Raw genomic sequence first — 12773 nt, 5'->3', positions numbered from 1 at the left:
TCTCTTTCCTCATATCACTCAGTCTCTCTCTCTCTCTCTCTCTCTCTCTCTCTCTCTGTGTGCATGAGTGTGTGTGTGTCTATGCTCTCTGTGTGGCGAATCTATTACCCAGGCTAGGCTGGGCTAAATGAGATACACACTCTCTCTTTCTCAATCTCTCTCTCTCAATCTCTCTCTCTCTCTCTCTCTCTCTCTCTCTCTCTCCCTCTCTCTCTCTCTCTCCCTCTCTCCCTCCACTCTCTCTCTCTCCCTCCACTCTCTCTCTCCCTCTCTCTCTCCCTCCACTCTCTCTTTCTCCCTCCACTCTCTCTCTTGCCCCTTGAGGAGGATCTCTTGGATTACTGTACAACACAAGTGTTTGGCTGCCATCCCACTGGAGAACCATTCTGTTGTTGCTTTTGTTTCTTTGATGTAATGAAGCCATATGTTTTACTGTCACGTAAACATCAGGACAATTAAGACACCTTTGGTTGACTGTTGTCAAATGACATTAATCCTCTAATGGTCTCTCTCTCTCTCCCTCTCTTTTTGTTCCCTCATAATCCTTTTCAATGCAATGGATGGGGAACACTCTTGTTCTGTCGATATCACCATGAGACATCTATAACTGGCGAGCAAAGATACAAATTTAATTTGAGTCCTACGTGCAAAATGATGACATCAAACACACAGATTAAAGGGTACATTTTTATTAAAGTAGGAAAAGCATTAGCTGATGTGTTCCTGTAGTATGTGGTGATTTCAGTGGCACGCTATCTATTGTCCCCTCTTTTTAATTGCTATGTTGCGTCCCAAATGCCAACCTATTCCCTATATAGTACATTACTTTTGACGAGAGCCCTACGGACGCAGCCCCAGTCTGTCCTCAAGAGACAGGCATCCTGCAGGAACATCCATTTACCCCCTGCCCTCACAACTAATTGTGTTTTCTAATCACTGCACATTCTCATATTCTCGTTATTGCCTGATTAAATGTGGTCCGCAGGGCTTCCTAAATGGACAGAAATATTTCACTGAAAATACCCCTGACTTGCTCTGGAAGAGAAAACAAATAAAAAGCATGTTGTGATCATAGAGGGGACATGTGACCTCTGTAAGAGCTAGCAGGTCCTGCTGCTGACAGGTGTAATTAAAAGGAAAGTGGCTGCGGTGACAGGCAGGTAGAGCCGTAATGTCCCCTCAGTACTTGGCAGAACAACAGGTTGGCAGGAAACTGTACACCTGCTGGAGCCGTAACGGAGTGTTGACGACAGCGGCCACCCAGTGAAAGGCAACTCCACTTAAAATGCATGGGGGGGATAGACACTACTGAGTGAACACAAAGTTTTGTTTGCATTAAGTGTGGTGCAGTGCTTCGCGGTAGGCCGAGCGTCTCTGACTGTGTGTGTACAGAAGGTTTGGGCAGGGAACTGGGGATAAGGACGATGCTGATTTAATTTATGTGAACAGACAAGTACTGTAGGCAGCCTCCTCCAGACTGCTATTTATATATGGAGGGGAAGGGCATATTCTCTCTCTACCTCTCTCTCTCTCTCTCGTTCTCTCGCTCTCTCGCTCTCTCTCTCTCTCTCTCTCTCTCTCTCTCTCTCTCGCTCTCTCGCTCTCGCTCTCGCTCTCTCTCTCTCTCTCTCTCTCTCTCTCTCTCTCTCTCTCTCTCTCTCTCTCTCTCTCTCTCTCTCTCTCGCTCTCTCTTGCTCTCGCTCTCTCTCTCTCTCTCTCTCTCTCTCTCTCTCACTCTTGCTCTCGCTCTCGCTCTCTTTCTTTGTCTTTCATAGACATGGTCATTTGTCCTGTCACCCTGCAGTTCTATTCTGGGTCTGGATCTCATTTTCATTCAACAGAAACACAAAACAAACCAACAACACGTGAATGCAGTGACCTTGTGTCCAAGGAGAGAATACACATGCTGGTCTTCTGCTGCAGTGTGTATGTGTTTGCGCGTTAGCCACTTCAGAGATCCAGCTCTGCTGTGGCGTGGGAGGTGTATGTGTTTGTACATGTGTGTGTGTGTCTTCACTGACCTTTCTGTCCAGTCAGGGACCCGAGAAAGAGATGCATTCTGCATCAAACCGACAACTGGACCTCTCTCTCTCTCTCACTCTCTATTTACTATCGTTGAATTCCTAGCACTATGTATCTCACGCAGGCCTTTCGAAACAGCGTGTCAGGGAGTCAAGGTCTTCTGGAATGCCTGAGTTTCTCTACGAGGCTACGGAGGCTTCATTTCCCTGACTACAGTCTTTAACAATGCTGCTGGCACGCTGCTGCTTAGTATTCCTCTGTCCATTATATACAAATATCACTGCAAGGAGCCTCTCTGCAGACAGGAAATAGCTTTCAATCTGAATTGCCCTCGCGACAGAAATATCCTCCTTGATTGAATAATTTGAGCTTTTCCTTTATCACTTGAGAAGTCTTTCCTGTTGTGTAGTTATAATTCCCGGAGGAAATTGAAAAGAAAGGAAGTGTGGATAACGCTGAAGCGTTAGGATCCTGCCGTTTCTCTTGTTACCATGACACCCTAGTAGCAGCCTAAGCGTGGAGCTGCTGTAAAGTTGACCATACAGTAGTTAGTTATTTGTAGGTGGTTTTAATTGTTGTTTTTTAATCTGCTCTTTTGTTGTTTTTGTTGCATATATCTGCCGTTTTTGAAGCACAGATTTGCAGATTGACTGGGAGACAGAGGACTACAGCAATGCTGAGGCAGAGGGCTCGTAGCGAGGAGGACTGGCTACTATTCTGAACTGTGTGTGGTGAGCTTTCTGGCGCCCAGAGCTGCAGAGGCATCAGCCAAGTGGGTGTTACACAGAGAGTAAGAGGAGAAGTCCTGTAGCTATAAGTGAGATGTATCTATCTATCTATCTATCTAAGTAAATGGCTCTTAGCTGTACTATTTGTCAAGGCTTTGACTGCACTACAATTACACACCAGCTGTGTGTGTGTGTGTGTGTGTGTGTGAGTGTGTGTGTGTGTGTGTGTGTGTGTGTGTGTGTGTGTGGTATTGCTAAGTCTGCTTAATCAATTGATTGAGTTGTTTTGCTCGTCTAAAGCACCCTGATTAGGTGTCTGAACTGGTAGAATGAATATTTGTAATATCCAGCCTTATTTGGCAGTGTGTGTCCGCGTGCCTCAGAGCATTTGAATGAGGGTGTGTGCACCATGATCTCCATTCTCATGCTAACAAGTGATTTGCCATCTGTGTGCGTGAGCAGGCCAGAATATCAAACGGGGGGGGGGGGGGGGGGGGGGGGGCATTGTCAAACAGGAGGGGATTGTTTGTTTGTTTTTGTAGAGACTTATCATTGATGTGGATGGACTCACACCGTTGTATTCTAGCCAATATTAATGACCTATCCTGTACTGTCAATTATTTGCACAGTGGATATGTATGTTTGTGAGCAAACCCCTGGTATTTGTTGACCCCCAGGGCCCAGAGACTGCTATCAATTCGGGAATAGACCCTTAGACCATACTCCCTAGGCAGCTGTGGAGATCTTATGTCGATCTGAAGGAATTGAATCTCCGTAAATAGCAGGGTCAATATATTTAGTGCGGCCATATTGTTTTTCCATACAGGTATCTGACCGAATGGGAACTTAGACTCCTTTACCTGCAGACACCCGTTGCTGCTTCTATCCTCCTCTACCTGAAGATATTCCACCGGGCGACTTGTTCAAATCACGGTCAAACCATGCAATGCGGTATGCAGTACATGGACCGCAGTACGTTTCAGATCAATGGTTGTCTTAGTTTTGTGTATATTTCTCTGGGGGGTTTTTTGGAACTCAAAGTCAAAAACAAATTCTTGGGCCAAAAACTCAGTCAGACTCGCCAAGATGCAACCATCCATGCATTCAGCTTATATTGGATTGATCCATTAATTTCAACACAGATATGCATCGCGGACACAGACTGCTTAATGACTGCCTTATTGTTCTACTGTAGCATCCCAATGTTCTGTGGCTATAGCTCTAACTACACAAGCTGATAATCCTTCCTTATCGGCCATGACATTTAAACAGGCATGAACAGCTATCTCCCAGACCCAGACCCAGTTTAGGAATCAGGACTTAGTTTCTACAGCGATAACACTGATTGTAGATTTGCCTTAAAGCTTCAACCCCTTTAGAAGGTCTCTGTTATTCAGCCAGAAGACGGTCTTTAAAGGTGAACTCTCAGATTGGGGAATATGTCTTCCATCCCAGATTGTAGCTTTAAATGGGCCCAGAGATGTTATCAGGCTGCTTCTCATCACAACATTCACTTGGCAGTTCTATGATTGGGTGAGTGTAGAGTTAGAGTTACATTTATTAAAGTGTCACAGCACAATGATAAATAATAGACAATAACAAAATAGAGATAAAAAAAACAAAACACACACACTCAAATAGAGTTTTGAGACACTAAAAACAATCCTAGTCATGCATGGTAGAGTATTTCCTTTCCTGTCGTCTATAACACGTGACATTATCTATGCATTATTGGCGTCAGTTATTACGTCATCTATACACGTGTCTGGCAAAACAAAGAACAAAGTACAGTCGATAAAAGGACAATTAAAAAATGAAAAATAAATGTATCTGTGCAACAGAGAGTGACCCTGACTACAGTATACTTGTAGAGAGATGTGGGCCCCGTGAATCACCTCAGGACTCCAACGGGTAGAGGTAACAGTGACAGGACAACACATGGATATTAACAAACCAAAACTCAGAATCTACTGTAGGGTCGTCTAAGTACTTGGCTGTTGTTACAATGGGAAATAGTTAAGGAGACACCCAACAGGTGAGCCTGAACGAAGCAGGGAGACGGCTATAGAAAACTCAGTAGAAACCTTAGTAAAAAAAAAAGTTGTACAAACCTCAGTCTAGCCTGTGTACTCAGAACCTGTCTGGGGTTCTTAATGATGATTTACTATGAAAAAGCAATCAGGGTTGGAGTTATAGACTGCCAAAATGTGTTGTGTGAAATATGGATTTCTTTCCCATCGTAAGGCCCGCCACGCAAGGGATATGTTGTATGTTAGAGGCTATGGTTAATGGTTGTTGACGTGCTGCTTATTTTTCAGACCTGTTTTATTTCTGTCTGAAACGGCCTCCACTAAGCAGCCTAATACTCATCTCTCCGTAATTGCTTCAGTGCGGTTGTTGAAAGGTACAGGGGGTTGTACACCATTTGAAATAAACCTGTGATTATTAGTTCGCTATAACAGGTGCCAGAGCAGTTCTCAGGTGGTTGGGGAAAAAAGTTGTGGGTTAGATTCCACATCTGGATATTGAATGTACTATTTGTAAGATATAAACTTAGATATGTGTCTCGTAAATTCCCATGTTATGACTATTGGGAGTAAAACACCAACCCCACCTTATAGCTGTGTCTAGGGACAATGGAGTTATGATCCACGATATGATGACGTACACTGAGAATGACGAGGTTGGTTTAAGGTGTGTCGGTGCGGTTGTAAACTAAAGGATGTGTCTGTGTGGTCGTTTGCCGTCTGTCAGATCTACAGTCAGTCACCGGAATCCAAAGCAGGGCGGAAATGGAATGTTGCCCTGAGGAGAAGGGAGAGTAGCTAACTTCACACAGCATCCCCTGAGACTTACCCCGGGTACGAAGAGGTGATGACTAAAGTGGACCATCGTCATTACTGTTTACCCCATGGTCAAATGACTGGTTTTTACTTATAATTGCTCCTTGTCGAACGTGCATTTAGGTAGTATATAATGTGAATTTGACTTGGTCTTTATAAAATACACTGGTTGCAGGTTGCAGTCTTCGTCGACCCCTCCAATATTTGCAAACAGAGTAGTTCAGGTTTTGACCCCACGACTGAAGCCTCTGGCAACAAGCTTGATGTATTTATAGTTTTGCCTTGGCGAGGGGGAGCGGGAGGAAAGAGAGGGATAGATAAATAGATTGGGGAGGAGATGCGATAACAAAGAAGCTTTGTGTGTGTAGGTACGTCACGGATCTCTGAAATGTCCTTCCATTGCGAAAAAAGCTTTCTGGGGCAGAGATTCTGTCTGTGTTATGTTGTAGGGATTTCAGTAGAAAATGAAATTGGTCTGTGAGTGAATTTGTGAGTTGGAGGTGACCTCCATTCAGTTGAGTGCAGCTCGGTTCAGCTCGGGCCTTCTCTTTAAGGGGAATGGAGAAGTCCGTTCGTCAACTCAAAGATCTCGGTCATACAGGTTCAAAAATACACATGTTCTGTTCAGTAGCAGCTGCCTTTGTGAACATGTTCATTTCTCTCTTGCTCTTCACTTTCCTCTTATTCCCAATGCACACACAAGTCAAGTTTTAATGTCACATGTTTTAATGTCACATACACAAGTACAATGAAATGTCAAAACCCAACAATGCAATAATCAATAACAATGTAACACTAGAAAAAACGCACAAGAAATAACAAGAAATATGAAGAACACAATAAGTAAGTAAGCATACTATTTACAGGGTCAGTTCCAATATCCATATATACAATGTGCAGAAATACCGGGGAGATAAAGGCAGAGGTAAGGTTACTAGGCAACAGGATATAAGATAAACAGAGTAGCAGCAGCCTGTATGTGAGTGGGTGTGAGTATGTGTGTGTGAGTAATCAGATGATGGAGTGTGTGTGTGTGTGTGTGTGTGTGTGTGTGTGTGTGTGTGTGTGTGTGTGTGTGTGTGTGTGTAGGGCCCTGTGAGTGTGCAAAAATACAAAAATACAACTAAAAGGTCAATAAAGATACAAGGTTAACTCAGATGGTCTGTATAGCTATTTTGTTAGATTTTGCTTGTGGTAGAAGCTGTTCAAGAGCCTGTTGGTGTCAGACTTGGTGTACCGGTAACACTTGCCGTGCGAAAGCAGAGAGAACAGTCTATGGCTTGGCTGGTTGGGGTCTTTAATATTTTCAGGGTCTTCCTTCCACACAGCCTGATATAGATGTCCTGGATTTATTTATTTATTTTATTTATTTATTTAACCTTTATTTAACCAGGAAGGGCTCATTGAGATTAACATCTCTTTTTCAAGAGCACCCTGGCCAAGATAGGCAGCACCAAGTCATTACAAAAAAATTACAGACAGACGACATGAAAAACTACAAGTAATCTAGTAAAAACCATTGAATTCACAAGAGTATAAAACAGCAAATTAAAAACATTGACAGGTCAGGGAATCAGCCTCAAAATCCTTCATCAGTGATTTAAAAACACCAATTGGGACAAGTTCTTCCAGTTTTAAAGTATTTTGTAAGGTGTTCCAAGACAATGGCGCAGAGTACATAAAAGCCCTTTTACCAAATTCATTTCGGACATTTGGAACAGTTAGCAGGATAAAGTCCAGCGAACGAAGAGAGTACCCACCACATTTCTGAACAATAAAAATGCACAAATAAAAAGGTAGTAAACCCAAAATGGCTTTGAAAATAAAAGTATACCAGTGACTGAGCCTATGAGTGACGAGAGAAGGCCAGCCAACCCTGGTATACAAAGTACAGTGGTGAGTAAGGGTTTTGAAGTTTAAAATAAATCTCAAAGTGCCATGGTAAAGAGTGATCTCAAACACTGAGCGGAAGCATTCATATATAAAATATCCCCATAGTCTAGTAAAGGCATAAATGTAGCTGATACTAGCCTCCTTCTGGCTTCAAAAGAAAAACAGGCAGTATTCGTAAAATAAAATCCCAATTTCAGCTTCAATTTTTTTGTAAGTTGTTGAATATGCAATTTAAAAGAGAGGCCGTCATCATTTAAAATTCCAAGATATTTATATGAGGTTACAACCTCAATCTCCTTGCCCTGACAGGTAGTAATAGGTGAAAGGTTCAGAGGTCTATTTCTTGCATTAGAAAACCCCACTAGTTTAGTTTTGTCAGTATTGAGGATAAGCTTCAATTGACACAAGGTACGTTGAACAGTATATGGCAGGTAGCTCAGCCCAAGTGATGTACTGGGCTGTCTGTCCTACCCTCTGTAGCGCCATGCAATCGATAGCAGTGCTATTGCCATACCAGGCAGTGACACAGCCAGTCAAGATGCTCTCAATGGTACAACTGTAGAACATTTTGAGGAATTGAAGGCCCAAACATTTTCAACCTCCTGAGGGGGAAGAGGCACTGTCGCGCATTCTTCACGGCTGTGTACGTGTGTTTGGACCATTTGAAGTCTTTAGTGATTTGGACACAGCTCTCGGCCTGCTCCACTGCAGCCCCATCGGCGTGGATGGGGATGTGCTCGCCCCCCTGTTTCCTGTAGTCCATGATCAGCTCCTTGGTCTTACTGATGTTGAGGGAGAGGTTGTTGTTCTGGTACCACACTGCCAGGTCACGGACCTCCTCCCTGAAGGCTGACTCATCGCCGCCTGTGATCAGGCCTACCGCTGTCGTGGTGTAAGCAAACTTGATGATGGTGTTGGAGTCGTGCATGGCCAAGCAGTCGTGGGTGAACAGGGAGTACAGGAGCGGACCAAGCACACACCCATGTGTTGAGGGTCAGTGTGGCAGAGGTGATGTTGCCTTTACGTACATTTAGGTTTGAGTCATTAAAACTCGTTTTTCAACCACCACAAATGTCTTGTGAACAAACTATAGTTTTGGCAAGTCGGTAAAGACATCTACTTTGTGCATGACACAAGTAATTTCTCCAACAATTGTTTACAGACAGATTATTTCACTTATAATTTACTGAATCACAATTCCAGTGGGTCAGAAGTTTACATACACAAAGTTGACTGTGCCTTTAAACAGCTTGGAAAATTCCAGAAAATTATGTCATGGCTTTACAGGTGTCCCTGTGGATTTATTTCAAGGTCTGCCTTGAAACTCCTCTTTGCTTGACATCATGGGAAAATCTAAAGAAATCAGCCAAGACCTCAGAAAAATATTGTAGACCTCCACAAGTCTGGTTAATCATTGGGAGCAATTTCCAAACGCCTGAAGGTACCACGTTCATCTGTACAAACAAGAGTACGCAAGTTTAAACACCATGGGACCACGCAGCCGTCAAACTGCTCAGGAACGAGACACGTTCTGTCTCCTAGAGATGAACGTACTTTGGTGCGAAAAGTGCAAATCAATCCCAGAACAACAGCAAAGGACATTGTGAAGATGCTGGAGGAAACAGGTATAAAATTATCTATATCCACAGTAAAACAAGTCCTATATCAACATAACCTGAAAGGCCGCTCAGCAAGGAAGAAGCCACTGCTCCAAAACAGCCATTAAAAAGCCAGACTACGGTTTGCAACTGCACATGAGGACAAAGATCATACTTTTTTGGAGAAATGTCCTCTGGTCTGATAAAACAAAAATAGAACTGTTTGGCCATAATGACCATCATTATGTTTGGAGGAAAAAGGGGAAGGCCTGCAAGCCGAAGAACACCATCCCAATTGTGAAGCACGGGGGTGGCAACATCATGTTGTGGGGGTGCTTTGCTGCAGGATGGACTGGTGCACTTCACAAAATAGATGGCATCATGAGGGGGGGGGGGGGGATGATGAGGATATATTGAAGCAACATCTCAAGACAACAATCAGGAAGTTAAAGCTTGGTCGCAAATTGGTCTTCCAAATGGACAATGACCCCAAGAATACTTCCAAAGTTGTGGCAAAATGGCTTAAGTACAACAAAGTCAAGTGGCCATCACAAAGCCCTGACCTCAATCCTATAGAAATTCTGTGGGCAGAACTGAAAAAGCGTGTGCGAGCAAGGAGGCCTATACAAACCTGACTCAGTTACACCAGCTCTGTCAGGAGGAATTGGCCAAAATTCACCCAACTTATTGTGGGAAGCTTGTGGGAGGCTACCTGAAACGTTTGACTCAAGTTTAACCTCTCTAGGGTATGTGGGACGTCCCACCTGGCCAACATCCAGTGAGATTGCAGAGTGCCAAATTCAAATAAACAAATACTCGTTATAAAAATTCAGAAAAGATACAACTATTGTACATAGGTTAAAGGTGAACTTCTTGTGAATCCAACCACGTGTCAGATTTCAAAAATACTTTACGGCGAAAGCATACCTTGCAATTATTTGAGAACATGGCCCAGCAGACAAATCATTACAAACAGTAACCAGCCAAGTAGAAGAGTTATACAAGTCAGAAATAGAGATAAAATTAATAACTTACCTTTGATGATCTTCATACGTTTGTACTCAGAAGACATTCATTTATTCAAAAATGTTCCTTTTGTTTGATAAAGTCTCTCTTTATATCCGAAAACCTCTGTTTTGTTCGTGCGTTTTCTTCAGCAATCCACAGACTCAAACGCAGTCACAACAGACAGACAAAAAAATCTAAATTGTATCCGTAAAGTTAATAGAAACATGTCAAACGCTGTTTCTATTCAATCCTCAGGTTGTTTTTAGCCTAAATGATCAATAATATTTAAACCGGACAATAACTTTGTCAATATAAAAGGTAAACAAGAAAGGCACTCTCTCAGTCGCTTTTAACAGTTTTGGAAACTTTAGAGTGTTTACTATCCAAATCTACTAATTATATGCACAACCTAATTATATGCATATCCTTCTGGGCCTGGGTAGAAAGCAGTTCAATTTGGGCATGCTTTTCATCCAAAATTCCAAATGCTGCCCCCTACCCTAGAGAAGTTAAGCAATTTAAAGGCAATGCTACCAAATACTAATTGAGTGTATGTAAACTTCTGACCCACTGGGAATGTGATGAAATAAATAAAAGCTGAAATAAATAATTCTCTCTATGATTAAATGTCCGGAATTGTGTAAAACGGAGTTTAAATGTATTTGGCTAAGGTGTATGTAAACTTCTGACTTCAACTGTAGGTGGGTGAGTGCAGTGTGGAGAGCAATTGAGACTGCGTCATCTATGGATCTGTTGGGGCAGTATTCAAATTGGAGTATATCTACGGTGTCAGGGATGGTGGAGTTAATGTGTGCCATAACCAGCCTCTCAAATTACTTCATGATTACAGAAGTGAGTGCTAAACGGCGGTAGCCATTGTGGCATGAAGCCTTAAAGTTCTTGGGGACAGAAATGATGGTGGTCATCTTAAAACATGTTGGGATTACAGAGTGGGACAAGGAGAGGTTGAAAATTACTGTGAATTTGCCTGCCAACTGTTCTGAGAACGCACCCTGGAATACTGTCGGGCCCCGCGGCCTTGAGGGTGTTGACCTGATTAAAAACCTTCTTAAGACCTATCTCACGGCCTCGGAGAGCGAGATCACTCCATCCTCTGGGTTGGTGATGGCCCTCACACCCGGCACGATGTTGTTGCTGTCAAAGCGTGCATAAAAATGCATTGAGTTCGTCTGGTAGAGAGTCATCATTGGGCAGATCACGGTTGGGTCTTCCTTTGTAATCCTAGACTGTGGCCCCGGCCACATGTAGCAGACATCAGAGCCTGTGTGATATGATTCCACCTTATTCCTGTCTTGTCCTCTTGCTTGTTTGATGACTCTGTGGAGGTCAAAGCGGTACTTCTTTTACTTATTCCTGTCCACGGCAGTAGCCTCAGGGTTGTCTACGATAGATCTGTGTGCGGTAGTCCTGTCCTTTAGTTTAGCGCCAACTTCGGTGTTAATCCAGGGCTTTTAATTGGGGAAGCAGAGAACCCTCACCGTGCGGATAACGTCGCCGATGCAATTTCCAACGAAACCGGTGACGGAGGGGGTTAGCTCGTCAATGTTATCGGCGAAGTCTCGAAACATTATCCAATCAGCGCTAGCAAAGTAATCCTGTAGCATAATCAAGAGGACGGGAGCAGGAGTACGGAGTCATAATCTTATTTGCTGATTGGCAGATGAGGAGGTGCCTTGTATGCTTGATTTTGGGTAGAATAACAGTGGTCTCGGATTTTATCGACACGTTGGAGACGTGTTGATGAATCTTGGGCATCACGTGTCTTAGTGACGCAGAAAAGAATTGCGTGTCTTAGTGACGCCGGCAACCAGAAAAGCAGCCTATGGATGTAGGTTTTCTTGCTTGTTTATATCCTTGTACAGCGTTAAGTGCCAGCGTATTATTTTTCTTGTCCTGAGGTGGAATGTATACAACAGTCGCAATAACAGCTGAAAACTCCCTTGGGAGGTAGAACGGTCGGCATTTGACCATCAGGTATTCCAAGACAGGTAAACAGTGGGTCGACACTTCCACCGCGCTGGAGATAGAACACCAGTTGGTGTTGATGTAGAGGCAAACCCCTCCCCCCCTCGATTTCCCGGATCCACTGTCCTGTCCATCCGGTGCATGAAGAATCTTTTGAGTTTGATAGCCATGGAGGAGAGAGCCATGTTTCAGAAAAGCGAAGAATATTGCTGATTCGAGAGTCCAGTTGGTAGCAAATCCGCAATCAGAGGTCATCCATCTTATTATCAAGTAACTGTACATTGACCAGTATATGGAGTGAGGAGTGAGTAGGTGGCCGGTTTTCCCTTCGCCTTAATCTCAACAGGACAACACACACACACCTTTGCCTCTGTAACACCGGCGTTTCCTCTTGGGGAACCCGGAAATTGGGTCAGAATTACAGAGAGAGCCCAGAAGTTGAAGCCGGAATTGGGGTAAGTAACTGCCGATCTGATGTTCAAAAGTAATTTTTGGTTGTAAGAAATAATAGTGGATACATTTTGTGAAGATAAAGTAAAAATTAAATGCAAAATAATCATGAAATAGCAAAGTTGGGTCGGAGCTTGCACAACGGCGGCCATCCAGTACAGCGCCATTTCACGCCTAGAAACAAACGCAGGTAGGCATGTCAACATAAAAGCTCAAATACACAAACACACACACAAACATATGCT

This window comes from Oncorhynchus mykiss, chromosome 21, assembly GCF_057628025.1.
Source record: "Oncorhynchus mykiss isolate SJ-2025 chromosome 21, ASM5762802v1, whole genome shotgun sequence".
NCBI lineage: Eukaryota > Metazoa > Chordata > Actinopteri > Salmoniformes > Salmonidae > Oncorhynchus > Oncorhynchus mykiss.
This window is presented reverse-complemented; position numbering follows the sequence as displayed.